The sequence below is a fragment of the Falco peregrinus genome, chromosome 6 (genome assembly GCF_023634155.1).
Source record: "Falco peregrinus isolate bFalPer1 chromosome 6, bFalPer1.pri, whole genome shotgun sequence".
In the NCBI taxonomy this organism is placed as follows: Eukaryota; Metazoa; Chordata; class Aves; order Falconiformes; family Falconidae; genus Falco; species Falco peregrinus.
In genome coordinates, this window is record NC_073726.1 from 41372429 (window position 1) to 41388981 (window position 16553).

General features: G+C 40.4%; 1 long non-coding RNA gene across 2 annotated transcripts in view; it reads right to left on the bottom strand.

The window, feature by feature from the left end:
• LOC114013466 (uncharacterized) overlaps nt 1-4931 on the bottom strand; it is a 42900-nt gene extending 37969 nt beyond the window's left edge. For both annotated transcript variants that reach the window (XR_008747879.1, XR_008747880.1), the window contains exon 1: nt 4735-4931. This is a non-coding gene — a long non-coding RNA (uncharacterized LOC114013466). The remainder of the gene's footprint in view (nt 1-4734) is intronic.
• Between the last annotated feature and the right edge of the window lie 11622 nt (nt 4932-16553).

Genomic DNA, 16553 nt, shown 5'->3' on the forward strand with positions numbered 1-16553 from the left:
ACTCTTCTAGTGTATTTTTTTTCAGAGTTTCAATCACTTTCTGAAGTCCTCCGTTATAAAAATGAAATAAAAATTCAGTGGATTTGTTTCTATTCTTCAGTAGCTAGTGATTTGGATGACAGTTATGGGACTTTTCATTTAGAAAAGTCTTCAGAAAAATTTGGGACTTAGCCTGCATTTCCCTGTTCCAGGCAGTGCTAGTGGGCATTCAGTGAGGCATTAATTGCATTATTTGTTTTACAGCCCTTCTGTGCTGCCAAGTGGGATAAAGACACTTCTGTGTAGAGGAGAACCAGGACCTTAGTTCCTGTATTTAATGACTCAATTTAACTAAAATGGCATTAGAAATTTAACTTGTAGGCTCCGCTGCATCCTTTTTGAGCAATTATTTGAGTCACTCTCCAGGATTACACATAAGAAAGGAAATAAACACATACTTTTATCTTTTGGGCACCTATTTATTCTTCTAATAATTTATTTTGAAAAAGAGTGGGTAATTTTCTAAGAATATTTTTCTCTATGAGCCCTCTTGTGTATGCCAGGATAACTCTTGCATTATGTGCTTGTATATATTTGTAGGCTGAACAGATAAAATGCTTTCCTTTTGTTATTTTTTTAAACTAAAATAACTTCTGTAGGAATTGTCTATGTTTGGCAAAATCCTTTATACAGATAATAATATTTTTGAAACACAACTGCTACAAAAGTATTTCTAAATACATATATTTTTACTCAAAATTTTGAGTTTTAAGAACCCGAGTGGAAAAGTCAAAATTTACAGTAAAAAAACAAACAGGCTTTTCCAGTCTGCCCGTAAGGCCTGATTATTCTACTGGAACTTGCATATGTGCTTGCCTGTTGATCTTGTGAAGACTATACTTTTAAGTGGAACAGTTTCTTCTGTGCTTCATGTCAGCCACCAAGAGTGGATACTCATTACTGAATTGGCTGAACAGTGTGGCTGAACAAACACATCTTTCCTGTAAGTCAGGAAGAACACGGTTGGATGGAGAAGCTCAAACAGACCATAAATGTACATCATTAGCTAGTAATAAGAAGGGAAGGCTATTTTTTGAGAATTTACTCCCATAGTCAAAAAGAGAGAGATGCAATGTGTTTCAGATGCTGCCCTGACATAAACTATAGAAGCTGGGTTTTTTACACAGCGTGAATTAAGGCCCTTCATGTTAAATGGAGTCATAGAGATCCTTGAAATAATTTTGATGGTGTTTTGGGAGGTTACTCCAATTTTTAAGTGCTACAGAATTTGAAAGCTACTGCCTAACCTGTTGTTTGGTTTCTGCAGCACCACATGATAGGACAGATCTCAAGATCCACAAAATCATTACAGTACTAGAAGATGAGAAATAGGTCATGCAACTTCCACCTTCTGCTGTAAGGCCTTGTCTCCAAATACAAGCCAGTATCTGACATTGCAGTATTAGGGTCAAAAGCTGCAACACTAAAAATTTTAGAACATACTGTGCAGTAATATAAACAAAGGAATAATAGATTATGAATTCTAAACATCTTGTGGCACCCACCTACAAGTAGAATATGACTAAAGCACCAGCCTATCCACTTTTCAAAAGAACTATCACCATGAAGTACTAGCAAATCATCTCTTTTTTCCACTAAGGTCCTATATTCATCTTTTCCAGTTATCTTTAGTTGTATTCATCAATGTGCAAAGAAATCCTTCTAAGACAACAAGTCAGTGTATTCTTTCTTTCTATCTCTTTCCTTTACCTGCGCACAAAAAAATTGGAGCAAGGACTGGAAGGAGAAGACCAAGTTCTACATTTAAGGGGCTTCACTGGAAAAGTTTTCAGACCCCAAGGGTGAATACTCATGTAATATACTCCTGTAATCAGCAGGGTAAAGCATGACAGCTCTGCCAATCTCGTCCATGATAAAACACAAATGAGTTTTTCAAGTAAGTGGATCCCAGCGATTAGCATCTGACCTATCTTGAAAAAGCAGCAGATAACTGTGATATACCAGGGCAATGTGCTAAAAGCAACCTCCAACCATCCCTTAAGAAGTCAGTGTCTACCTGTTGAAGCAGTTGACACTCCTCTGGTTTCCTTATGGACAATACCAATCAGAATGCATTCAATAACCTTGAGATGACAAATGTACAGATTAAAAGACCTACAAAAAATCTTGGTCTATGTTTAAAAACTAGTACCAGTGTGACACCAGTGTGATTTATTGTATGTACCACTTCTCTGAGGCACAATGGATTGTTTTGAAGTTAACTATACTTTTTCATTGCTTTTGTTTTGATAAATCTAGCACTTCTTGCTCTAGCACTGAAACTTACTGGTGGCTAAGACTTCTTGTTATTACCTTCTTTATTCTTATGATAGAAAATTTATCAGGTAAATCTGGAAATATGATCTTGTGTGTCACATCTTTACCAAAAGTCTTATGGACCACCAGTGAGCCATAGATTCCTGATCTTGAAAGTCCTGCAACAGACACCCTTGATGCATACTTTGACATGGTTTTATTCTGTTGCTGTAAACTATTCACCAAAAAGCAAAAATTCAGAACCACAGTATGATAATTTTCATCACTAAAAAATCCATAGTATTATCCAAGTGTGTCAAGTTCAGAGAAGGGGAAGATTCATCATCTTGTCAATATTTTGAATTTCACTTTCAAATCATGGCACAGCCTTGTGTAAAATAGCAGATTCTAGACCATATCGTAGCTAACAAGTTCAGTGTTTGAAGGAAGTAATTAAAAAATTTAAGAATTATGTTATTGAGAAATATATTAAGAACATTTAAGAATAACATATTAAGGTCTGGTGTCCAATTAAAAGATGAGCCCTCATGCAGCATTTTAGCCGATCAAAACATTCCGCAAGCACTAACTGATTTTTGTAAAATAGGAAGGAAATAATTATCACACTTTTCCTCTCATCAGAACTGAATATTAGGACTTTGCAAACATGTCATATGTCTCTACCACTGATGAGTTTTGCAAGTAGTAGTAGTAAAGATTGCCATCTAGTCTTGATGATTCATTTGATGATTTGGATTTCATAACCATTACAGACAGAATGGTAGAGTTAACCTATTTGGCTTCAAGGTAAAGTTTGCTTCAAAGTAAAAACAAAATTTCATAACATTGCAACAAAAAGTATGACATCCTCCCATTTTTCTAGCAATTCATGACCCTAATTTACAGAACACTTGATACCTAATATAGAATATTTTTCTCATTTTTTTTTCTTTAATTTATCCATCAATTAGATCTGAAAATTTAAAAGTCGTATTTTAGAAATTAATGTTAAAGAAATTGCAGAGGTGGAGAAAATACAAGTTAAGTTAACAAGAATCAGAAAATTCCACTATGAAATCAAAGGTTGAAAATAAAGGAACAAGTCTTTGCTCCCCCACCAGTCTTATTAGGAAGCATGGTTTTGCCCTTCTGCTTTTGAACCAGCTTAGTGAGCAATGTTTTGATTATTGAAACTGAGAGGAGCAAAACTGCTGGCTGTTTCAGGAATATGATTTTTTAGTATTTTTCCTTTTTACAGTGAAAAACATTAGGAGATGATAAGATTACTCGGATCTTCCTTGGCCAGTAATAAGAGTTTAGCCTGAATAAGTATCTCAGGATTCAATCCATGTTTCTACTTTACGGATTATTGCCTACAGAACACCAATGCAAGTGAAGACACAAAGCGAATGAAAGAGCCTGATGGACATTTTTAGTTTTGTTTGAAATAGATATCACAAAACTCTCACACATCTGAAAAGCATCAGTCTACTTGTTGTTTCTATTTTACTATGGAAAACATCATTCCTGCTCTGAAAATGTTTGGTTTTGTGACACTTACCATACCATTAAATTAGGTCAAACCTTCCTCCATGCAAGAGTGAAGTTGATCACATGCATAAATGCTGCCCACAGGAGTAGAAGGGACATTTGATCAAGTCCTTTCTGACAATTTACATCATTGGCCAATGGTGAAGGAGAAGGAGTGATGCCACCTCAGCCATGGTCCATTGATGATGACCTGTCTTGTGTCACTCCTGAATCCTTTCTTTTTTTTTTTTTTTTTTTTTTTTTTTTTGAGCTAGAATGCTTACAGAAACAGCTCCAAGTGAGAAAGAGCACTTTGAGAAATCTCTTCAGCTAATTAAAGTTAGGCGTTGACAGTCTGAAGGGATTTCCTTCCAGAAATTGGCAGAAGAAAGGCTAAAACGGAGCCCAGAAAGGAAGTGTGAAGTGTGGCTGGCTCAGGAGACACAAACTTTCCCCTCTAGGTCAAAGCATCGAACTTAGCCTGGAATGGGGGTGACTGAAAATCTCTGTTATCACTGTTGCCATTCAGGATTCTGTGTGAAACTTAGTGATAGCTAGTCCAGCTGCACACATCGTAAAACCCTTATCATCCTCAGTTGTTTAAGTTTAACATAGATCAGAACCAGATCTGAAACAAGTTGTATATCTAGAATTGGACTGATATTCTCTATACAGTAATTCCTGTTTCCCTCTTGCCAGAGTGGTGAAGCTAGAGTAGCCAGATTTTTAATATCCAGCCAAATATGGACAAGAAGGAGCTCTATACACAAACAGTTCTAGAAATAGAAGTATATTCATTTTCAGATAGAAATGTCACTGAGCAGTACACACAGGCATTGCATTTGTACAGGAATATGGAAGCTTCCCCTTCATATTTAATAAACTATAGAAAGTAAATTTCTCACTTACCACATAGCACTACTTGCAATAACAAAACAAGTTTTATCTTCTGAGTCTCCTTGTTTTGCTGGAATGGAGGTGGGGAGAAATCCAGCTCAGTTCATCAACATGTTTAAATAGTGCCTTTGAGAAAGGATTCAGAAGCAAATATGTACCGTTGCACTGGGCAGCTGCTCTTGCGGATTTCCAGTTAAGCAAACATCTATTGCAAGGTATGTCTCATAATGAGGTTGTTTTCTCTAGACTTTTTCTAGGGTCATGGTCATCACCTGGGAATTGTGGTTTTCAGACTTACGAAATTACTGATCAGTATTTGTGCAAAATTACACAATAGTATAATAAACAATAGTAGTATATGAATGTGCAGCACGTAAAAGTAAAATGTTAAATTCTTGTGAGATTTGTTGATTTCCAGTTTTTACTTCAAACTGTACTTAACAGAGTCAAGTAGAGTAAGTGACAAAACTTATACTGTTAAATAATTTTTAACATTTGAGGGGGGAAAAAAGGCATGGAAACTAATAGTGGCAAAATATAAACACAGCTCTGTTTTAGCAACACTTGTATATGCAATTTCTGATTACTTTCAACAGGCAAGAGCAAACTAAGGAAGCATGAGTCTTTGCAGGAATGGTGACTGATCATTGCAGTGTGCTCACAATCGTCTCTGGCATGTTCATTCAGCCTGCTGAGCCAGGAAAAAGCTTTTACTAATAGGATTTGATTAAAAGAAATACTAATTGCCTATGGAAAGTTAAGAACCACTTTTTCTTTAATACTTAAAAATAATTTTGAAAAAACTGATATACTAGCAAATTTTTCTCATTAAATATCATTTTAAGCAGCATGATAAATGCATTTGTTTTCAGCTTCAGAAAAACCAAAACTCTGCAATCTGGACTTCTTTTCTGAGTGCTTTTACAACTGTATGGATTTACAACAGAGTCTCAGCTACTACCAAGACTCTGTACTCACTTCTGAGTTAGGTGCTCAAATTGCAGTGAAGTGTCTGGCTTCATTTGTCTGTGATTTCTAGCAGCTGTGTTTGAACTGAGTGCTTGATTGACAATTATCTTAACTTGTCAGAAACTTGATTACTTGGGCTATGAAAATATCCTTTATGCTATATTACGATAAAGTTACTTTTTTATCCCACTTTTTGACATTAACTCTTACTTGTCCCTGAACAGAAACAGATACATTTTTTTAAATTAAGCCAAAATTATTAGGTGGTTGTGGCTGGCATGATGCTTCAGTGTCTAGTAATGTTACTTCTTGGATTTTCCTATGTCAATGAAGTTTTAGCATGGATAAAATTCAAAATCAATTTTTCTCCAGGAGTTTTAGTGGACAAGGATTGTGATAAATTCTGTTAATTTAGGATTAAAGAGAGAATGAAAAGCCATCAATAAAGGCCTTTTGATAGCAGTGGGGGATGAGTAATGGAAAATGTTCTTGCTGCAGACTAATCAGAGTGTAATTGCTAAAGGAACCAATCTTTCATTAATTGGAAAGGCAGTAAACTCAATCAGTCACAGTGCCAAAATATTGCAGTTCAGCTGAAGAATTTTATTGAACTAATTGATTTAATTGTTTTAAGTAATGCTATTATAAAAGTCATTATTAAGAAACATTATTCTCAATACAATTTTCTGAAACAAAAACTTTTTATGAGGCAAGTGATTTTCATTTCAAAAAAGATGAGACAACGGTTTTGATTTAAAGGAGCAACTTGACTAGGATATGTTTCAATAGAAATTATCAGTACTTGATGTTGGATGTCACCATGGATAATGCGAAGCACTTTGTAGATGAAGGGTACTTTAGCTACATTTAGACAAGCTTAAACATTTCTGATGGCATTTTTTCAGAGTCAGAAAATGGATTTTATCTCATCCTAATCCAGATATAATGGACCAGGGAAGCGTGCTTCTCACTTCTTCACACCCACCCTCCATTCCTCCTTAGCCCTGAAAGAAGGAACATTGTACAAGTGCTGCAGGTTACTCGCCAGCTCCACAATCAGTTTAAACTGGAATAAGCAGTCCTGGCTCACCTTCTAGTCCTCTGCTTGATTATTTCCATTTGCATATCTCTATATCTCTCTCCCTTCTGCCAGATGTTCATGCAGCCACATGGTGAGCGGGAACAGAGCGATGGTCTGGGTGAAAATTAGCCTTTCTTTTTTTTTTTTTTTTTGTCCCGTATGTATTTATATATTTATAACTATTTGCAGTCACTAGGGAAGCAAGGAGAGTGAAAACAGTGATTGGGCCAGTGGGAAGTTGGCACTGCCTCTTTTAGCATCAGCATTTGCTTATGTTGACTTAAGGGAGTTGTGGGACTATGGTGTTAGCATCACTCCTCCAGGGTTCAAATCCAGCCAGGGTCTGTGGAGCAAGAAGCAGGAGCCCAGATATGTTAATCACTGGTTCCCTTCCTTTCCCAACAGTGTTTGGACTGATTGAAAAATCCATCTCATTGGCACCAGTTCTGATGTAATGTCTCTTAAATTCAAAAGCAGAGGGACAGTGCTGTATGTAACCCTATATGAACTGCAAGTGCAGCATCCTGGCCATGTCTGTGTAATCTTTCTGGGTCTGTGACAGTGACAATAAATATTGACATCGCTGCAAAGCCAAGCAAACTGTCTGGGAGGTTTTCATGCCACAATGAAACTTTAGTGTGTTTCTAGCAACATGTCATTGGTTATTGGATCACAGACAATCCTGATGGAGCAAGATTTGTAGGAGAAGGTAATTCATTAGATCCAGTGGCAGAATTCAGGAGGGAACATTCGCACATCAGATCCAAGAGGTAGAGCTTGTTAGTCTTTCAGATACAGCCTACAATCATGAAGATATCAATGGTGACTGCGTTCCCATAAGGTGACTTTCTTTGATTGCAATTTGTGTTCAGAAAGTCACTTGGTAGACTTTTTGCCATCGTTGTGGAGTCACTGTGGCTCAGGGGTCCAAAAGGCTCCATTAAGTGCCTGGAAAGCCTCTTGGCCAAGGTTCTGCATAAATTCATTACAGCTGCAACATGAAAATAGGGTTGTCATTACTGTTGCTTTATCATTGTTATTTTTAGCCATTACATATGTCTCCTGCAGCTTCTCCTCTTGATCAAATGCTGTTACACTAACAACCATACAGACAGGCAGTACACGACCGTTTCTAACTCACATTTTTTAGAAAAGACTAGAGCTTAAAACTGCGGAAATCTCATTAATTAGGACTGGAATTTATGAAGGCATCTTCCCCATGGAGTGCCTCTCAGGATTAGGTGTGGTACTGAGAGGTGGAGGACAATCTGCTGGGTCAGATACCGGCTACCATCATGTGAGGCTGTTGAACTCAGTGGATCAATGGCTTGATCAGAGGGGGCAAAACCTTGCAGAATTTTCACAGTTCGGTCAGAGCAAAAGTATGTTTTGAACAAGGTAGCAGGAGGGATATAAAAACATGACAGTGTAATAAACATGTTTCAGCTAGTATAATAAACAAAATTTGGAGCCTTCAGAGCTGAGCCAGATTTCTCTTTTAAAAGAGGAAAAATGCACAGCCAGGCATTGTCTCATATGACAAATGATAATAATGAGCAATAACAATAACATGAATCATTGTTATAAATCATCTGGTGAATTTTTTATTATTATTTTTTTTAGAAACTAATAAAGCATTACAAAAAGTCACTACATTGGGGTAAGGAAGACTATCAAGAGAAGTATGTGGAACTGACAGAGACAAAGCTTTTCTAAATATGAAGTTTCAATATAAGAAAAGTAAGAACGTTTCGCACAGAATATGTTTTTGGGTTTTTTAACCCTTTCTGCATCTTGTCTTTTCTTATGCATCTTTTCTATACTGTTCATTCATTAAATAGCTGATAAATGGCAGCCAGTTTTCCTTGAGGACCTGCATGCTTCTTTACTGCTTAGCCTTGAATGTACTTATCCCTGTGATGTCCAAGTGAAATAGGGATGTACTACATTCCTGGATGGAGGACTGGGGAGTGTGGATTAGACCCACTAGGGACATTGAAACATCTTATTCTGAGCTGCTGTTTGTCTACAAGGTGTGTTTTGGGCAGACATGCACTGACACTGCCGATGCTCAATGTCAGACCTACCCATGGAACCCTTGGGACGACAGCAGAGGAGAACTGGAGCTTTGTTAGGCCTGCCATGTTTCACACCAGTAAGTGTATGCTTAATGTATTTTGAACAGACTGGGCAGACTGAACAGTGAAGAAGCTTTGACTTTTTAGAGCCTGAGTTGCCCAGGTCCCGAGCTGCTCAGCTCTGCCCAGGTGGTGGCCATGCCAGACAGGGCTCTGTGCACCTTGAGGACCTCCCCAGGGGAAAGTGTCAGTGCCCCATAAGTCGATGTGAGCTCTGACTGCCATTCTCATGCCTAAGCTCTCCATGAATGTTACCTTAGGGGTGCATTCAATACGGCAGGAAAAGTCTGCAGGAGAACCAGGAATTCATTTTTATGCCCTGGACTAACTGCAGGGCTCTAGGGAAGAGAAGGACTAGGGTACAGCATCTCCCTTTCACTGCCAGAAGAGAGTAACGGGCTCACCTGGACCAGGAATGTCTTGGTTTCACCTCTTTTTCGTTCATTTTTATAAATGAGAAATCCTTGGAAGCTGTCAACACCCATAGGTCTCTGAAGGCATGCTTTTCCCCTCGTGTAAATCTAAACGTTTTTAAGAGTGGTACCTCATCCTGATTCCTTCTGAAGAGCTGGCTCAGCTCTCAGGGTCTAAGTAATGCTGTTAAGTGTTGCAAAGTATTATACACTGCTCAGACAGCACAAATAACAGCATTGCTCTCCCACAGTCTGCTAACTAAAGAGGAATCTGATGGTTTTCACAGGCTGATTTTAATCACATCTAGTTTATATCAATATGTTGGTAATTTTAAAAACAGAGGTGTAGCCACGGAACCCTAAAGATTACTGGTCAAACTAAGTTATCAGTGGCTTTTTTCATGTTTTATAAAACCTTGTAGAATCCTAATACAACAATGGCCAAATCATGGTTAATGCAAACATGACCAAGGACAGACTGGACACATGCCTGTTAACAAGAGCTTGCCCACCTTTTCCAGCTAGGTCAGTGCTCTGGTAAAAGTGGTGCCCTATCCCCTCGCCCACCTCTTTTCCTCAGCTCACCACAGGAGCTACAGCTATGCTTGTGCTCTCAATCGAGAAAGATCCAAGTGTTGTTAAACCTGCTGTGGGCTGACTGTTCAGTGCCTCTCTGCCTCCAAGGAGAGCCTGGCTTTCTCTTCTCATATCCCCATTAGGTTGTTGTACACAGCAATAATATCTCTCTTTATCCTTCTTTTCTGCAGGCTGACCAAGCCCAGCTCCCTCAACCTCTCCTTGTATGCCTTGCATTCCACCACCATCTTGCTGTACTCTTTCTTGCGGGTGGGGAAGGCAAAACTCAAAAATGCTGGATGCAGGGGAATAATCTCTTCCCTGCCTCTGACCTGCTGGCTGAGCTCCAGCTAATACAATCCAGATGGTTTCATAAGAGTTCTTCCAGGCCTTCTCTCTGTGACCCTGAGATGAGGAGCAATGGTAGTCAGCTCATCCACCCCAGCATGTCATGCTGGCACATATGGAGGCATTTGAAAGCTGTACACTACTAAATATAGGCTTCTCTGGCTGACTAGACGTACAAAAATGTATGTATGTGTTCCCTATTAAATGGTGCATGGTGAGCTCTCCCTAGCCTGTGTGACTGGAAGTGTATTTATCTCATGGTGGATAACTATGGACACATGCCACGGTGGACACACATCTGGTCACGCAATGGGACAGGCATCGGGCCACAGGGAAGAGAGAGCCACAAGCAGGCTAGCCTAGCAAGTAATCCTGCTGGAAACCTTTCCTTACTCACATCTGAAGGGCCCCTGCAAAAGGTGGCAGCAGAAATGGGGACCGCCTGGATGAAATGTTCCAGCAGGTTAGATCTGAGATGGGCTGATGCAAAAATCAGCCTCCTCAAATGAGGATGGAGATCAAAACATCAGATTAGTTTTGACTCTTTTTCATTCAGCAGATCTAGACCTGTAAGATTTACAGATCTTTAAAAAAAAGCAGAGGTCCCAAAGACATGCCTAATTTGCCACTCTGGATGCTCCCAGGGCTCTTGAGTCTCAGCACCACTCACTGCTCCTGCTCAAGTCATGGGTGTCAAACCAGTGGTACATTCAAGAGCCTGAAATCACTCACTCACATTTGGGCAGAACATGGCAGCAGCTATGAGAAATTACAGGCACTCTGTTAGTCACCTGAAAGGGCAGCTCTCCACATTTAGCCAGTGGCGCAGTGTGAAGAGATTGGATATATTGCAATATATAGCTCCAAACAATCAGGGATGTTAGGACTTCTTATATATATCAGTATAGAAAGGGACTAAAGTGAACTAGCACCTCAATATTCCTCAGTGAGCTATTATATTTAAATACATATAAAACCATGATATTATACTGCATGTTATCCAGCAGTGGCTATTCACTGCCCAGTGAATTCATTCCTTTGCCCTGCAGCTTTGTTTGCTCAGTCTCATTCCATGCAGACCATGGACAATACGTTCTGTCTAGCACACGTGGCACTTTCAGAGCAAACAATAGACACAGGCTGGCAGTGAAAGTCTCCAGGTAGCCCCTGCCTTCACTCAGGCAAGATCTGAAGGCAGGAATAGTTGTCCTGACAGTGCGAGATGTTCCCAAATGTGTTCTAAAAATAATGGAGGGGGGACTGACACCACTGAAGTGATCTTTTTTATGTGTGAGTGTGGAACAACAGCAGAAGGCCTGTGGTAAAAATCTGGAGGGGAGGGGTTTGTCCATTCAAATAGAAAGAAGCCAAACCAAATTTTGCATGGTAAGTCCTTCTTCTAAATAGTATAAATAACACATACACCCTTCTCAAAGCCCAGACTCATACCATCAACCTTTAAGCACTCACCAAAGTGCATTAAAGAAGCTGGCTGGGTACCATACACGGCTTCTAGGTGGGCTGAATCATTTTATGAGATGTTCCCATCTCCCTCCACTGAGATTACACAGACCCTAAGGCAAATTGTCTCCTTTCCTAGTCATTGCAGTGAAGTGCTTTTTGTTAGTTATTATGAACCTGAACTTCTCTGTCTTTCCCTTCTTCTTAAAAACACTGAGCAACAATAAATACTTACACTCTGCACTGGCAGGAATCATTATGATAGGGAGTTGTGGTAATGTCACAAAGGCATCTAAGCCATACTTAATGTTATAAGCACACTAAGTCAAAAAGCACAGTAGTAAAACAATTATTATATTGTAATTTACAGCCTTGATTCTGAAACTTGTGTTTATTATAAGGTTTCCTGTTTCTTGAAATGAATCACGTGAGTTTTATTTAATATTCTATTTTAGCTCTTCCTCAGTTCACTGTAGTCAATTGCAAATGCAGCTTTTCATACTTGCCCTGTGAAGCTCATTATTGCCAGAAAGACTGAAATAGACTTAAAGATAAGAAGAAATTCTGGTTTTGGAAGGGAAACACAAGATGTTGAAGCCTTTTTTCAGAACATACCAGTTATTCTACTACAGAAAATTTAATACATTTACCAACTATCCTCAGTTTTGTTTTGCAACATTTGTGAATATTAATATTTCAAAAGAGCACTTTGAGCTCTTTCATGGGTAGTTGCGTATTTACACTGTATATGTGAAGGCAAAAATATTTTTTAAGCCAGAACCTGCTTCTCTTTCTCTGGCAGATCTCCTCAGGAAAAAAATGAACTATTGAATTCCTCACTAAGTCCTTTTTTTAGCTTGCTTCTGACAGATGAGGCATTGTTTGCCTTATGTCTGGCCGTGTCTCACCTAATTGCATTCCTGCTATCAGTAGTTTTGAGGGCATCTTTAATATCTTTGTGTTCTTGCTTGTGGCACTAAGCAGTTTCACAGACTCATCAGAACACTGGCTGGAACAGACCTGTGGAGGACAGCTGGTCCAGCCTCCTTCATGAAGCAGGGCTGCTACGAACATGAGGTCAGCTCAGACACAGCTTTGCCTTGCAAAGTCGCAAAAACCTTCAAGGAAAGTGACTCTGCAGCCTCTGCTTCTTGAGCAACATGTTTCCGAGTTGCACTAACACTCTCCTAATGTCCAGCCTGAACCTCCCACACTGCAGTATGTGGCTCCTGCCCCACGTCAGGGCTCCCTGGCACTAATGAAAAGAGTCTGTCTCTGTTGTCTTTGTAACTACCCTTCAAGTAGCTATAGCTTTTTCTCAAGCCACCCACCCCACCTCAGCTTACCCTCTGCCAGGTTAACTAAGCCCTGCTTTCCTAACCTTTTCTATTCTGAAAAATACAAATGTAGTCATGGCTGAAGCCACTTGGCTCCTTGGATTTTCAGGATCTGGGTGAGAACTCAAGGTGTTTGAGATGCAAGAGATGACATTACCTCTCTTGGCCTTAAACTTCAAGAACTGTGAAATAAAAACTGTTTCTTTTTCACGTGTATTTCTAAGGAAAAGGCATAGTAAGGGTCAGCTAACACTGAAATGATCCTTGCAAGAAGCATCTTAACCCTTTTAAAGTGTAGATTTAGATCTGTGTGTAAACATGTGTGTAGGGTCACATGCTTTGAATGCACCTGGGTTTATCACCACCAGAATTACTTTGACTTCTAGTGTACTGGTGAAGAGCAGACAGCCACAATGAAATAGCACAATACACTTTGCTTTCCTCTACAGACTGGCTGCCTCAGTGATGACAACGAGTACAGACTGAAAACTAAACTCAGAGCCCCAACAAAGTCTCCTGCAACTACAGAAGATAGTATTTGAGCAAGAAGCAAACACAGACAGGCACAAGGTTCTTGTACCAAGTGGAAGGTAGCACGAGTCAGAGAGCAGCTGTTACTTCAAAACAGGCATACTAACATAATTTCTTTTAGTTTACAGGTGAGTATAGGATTTCCTGTTTGTAGAAAACAGGAAAAATGTTAATCAAATGTTTAACAAAACCTCCCATTCCAAAAAACAATGCCAAAATGCAGAAAAATGTGCTTAGTATTTTGGTAAAATAATCTCCTACACCTTCAATACCAACCTAATTTCACTCTATAAAGCCTTTTTGCCAACCTAGGCTCCAGGCACAGCACAGTAAGCAGCTACAGGGACAGCAGAGCAGCTCTAACCTGCTTTGCCTAAGCCCAGATCCTGGAGGCTGGCCACTGCAGCCCAGGCGTGTGGGACAGCAGCTGGGGCAGAGGCAGGCTACAGAGGACACCGGACTTCCCCCATCAGCGCCGCAGTGCTCCCCATGTTTGGGGGACCTGAAGTACCAAGCTCTGGGCCAGTACCTCCAGTTCACACAGCCAGACCAGCTCTTGATTGCTCTTTGCCTCAGACAAGGGCATTAAGCAATGGCTAGTAGGTTTTGCTCTCTAAGGAGAATTATGGTTTTCAGAAAATGGGACCTGCTGATGTGGCAAATGTGGGAGGTTGTGCCTGCAGCACAGGGACCACTGAGCCCTTTCTAATGGCATCACCAGCACTGCTGGCTCCAGCCCCTGCTGAAAACCTCTGCTCTGGAAACACTCTCCCAGCTATAACAGATTGTTTAGGGGAGACCTGCTTTGTGCAGGAAATGCACCCTCAGTCCTCAGATTTGTCATGTCTGCAAATTTCTCCTGTAAATGGTGGCAGGTATGACTGTGTCATGTGTTGTGTCTACAAACTGGTAACTAGCCAAAAGACACCAGAAGAGGAAAGTATAATACATCTACCAAATATCATAGCTCTAGCTGAAGTTGACCTGGCTTCCTCAAAGAAAGGGCAAACACAGGTCTAGGCACTGCAAGGGAAACACTCCTTGCTGAGCTGCAGGGTGCTCCGTAGGCACTAAGGTGACTATCAGAGCTTGTAGTAATAGCCCACAAATTAACAGAGAAAGAAGAGATTTCTTTAGCAGCTTTTGGGGCAGGGATGTTGGTCAAAAGTAGTACACTTGTCCTTTCTTCGAATGTAGGAGAAGCTACCCTGGCTGCAGGGTACCTGTGGCAGAGACATGTCTCACAGAAAGGTAGTGCCAGCTACAAACAGGCATGGGTGTGATGAATATCACAGGGTTGTGCTGTCCTGTTGTTTCTGACATTATAATGAAGAATTTAATCTTATTCTTCGACAGAAAACAAGAAAATATATTTTCTTCTTTAAAGTCTTGCATGAGCTCTAGTAATCCTAGAAAATACAAAGTTTTCTTTAGAAACAGTGACATCACATACAGTCATGCTGGAGACAGGATAGAAAGGCTCTGCAGTGCTAGAGTTACGATGTGTAACTTCAGTCTGAGGATTGGACACCACCATTTGTTCTGCTGAAAGAAGTCTTTCCTAGTGAAAATTAAGCAGCACTTTTCCAGTTAGGGATAGGCAGAAAGAACTGGCAACATCAAGAAACACCATGTTAATACAGATGGCTCCTCTTCTGCAGGCAAAATTGCCTATAAGCATATGTACAGTTTCTGCCAGCCCACCGGCCCAATGACCTTATGCTGCCTGGTGTCTTTGGGGCATCAGGTGCTGGGGCAGGGGCACTACTGAGCACCATCGGTCCTGACAGCTCCATCCCTCCGTGCACTAAGGAAAGATCCACATGAGTACCCTGATGCGGCTACACAGAGAATTGTGCCACGCTGCTTTGGCTTGATGGGTATCAGCCATAGACATCAATATCTCTGGTTTTTGAAAAGGAAAGGGACTCTAGTCTTGATTATTATTCTTTCAATCAGGTTCAAAATACGTATTAGAAGTAATTTTCACAGCTGTTGCTGATTTGTTAGTACATCTGTCCCCAAATCTCCCTGCTGTTTGCTTTATGGTTTACAATCTTATTTTCATTTGTTTAAAGAAATGTTTTTCTCTCCCCTGTCGTTACATGAGACATGCACATGAACAACAGCGCAGTGAGGAAATTGCCTATACCTACAGTCCTGTCAAGTGTGCAAAGCAAACAGGTGCAAACGGTGCTAGGCTGCCTTCCCCAGCCCCTCCTGCAGCTCTGCTTCTCTTGCCCTGACAGTGGCATAGAACAGTTTGGTGCCAAACCGCAGCTGAGAACTGCTTTACTTCGTTCAGGACACCTACTCTTTGCTGTACGCTTTAGGAGGGAGAGCCTGTTTCCCTCATTAGACCAGCTGATGCAATGAAAAATACAGGCAGCTTTCAAACTCAAAGACCCTTCAACCATTCTAAGCCCCCAAATTTGTTAATTTTTCCAACTATGTGATAGGTTTAAAGCAAGATAGAACCTCTAGCTCTGAACCTTGCACCTCTTAATCTTTGGCCTGTGCTACTTTTGACAAAAATGGTATGGCAGGCTTTACAATCAGTCGCATTTTCATGGGAATGCAGAACTGAGGGAGACAGAGCTTATTTTTGTTCAACTATTTGTCTGAGTTTATATTGGAACTAGGATTTTTTAGGTGGGGGTGGATGGTGAAACAGCACACCACAGCTAGTGCCAGCAGCAAGCAGGCAGAAGCCTTGCTCTTGGCAAAGCAGGGTTGGGTTCCTGCAGGTTCTCACCCAGCCTGAGCTAAAGCAGTCTGAAGTGCTCCGCAGGAAACTCTAAAAATTTAAAATTACCTCCCCTCACCTGCCTTCCTGCCTTCGCAGTCAGGCCAGTCCAAGGGCTTTAATCACAAAGCCTACACGGGAGGGAGGGCTGTTTGGTGTGGGGGGGTGTTAATTATGGTCATTATGTAATGGGATAAAAGGTTGCAAATTCTACAGTATTAAAGGCACATC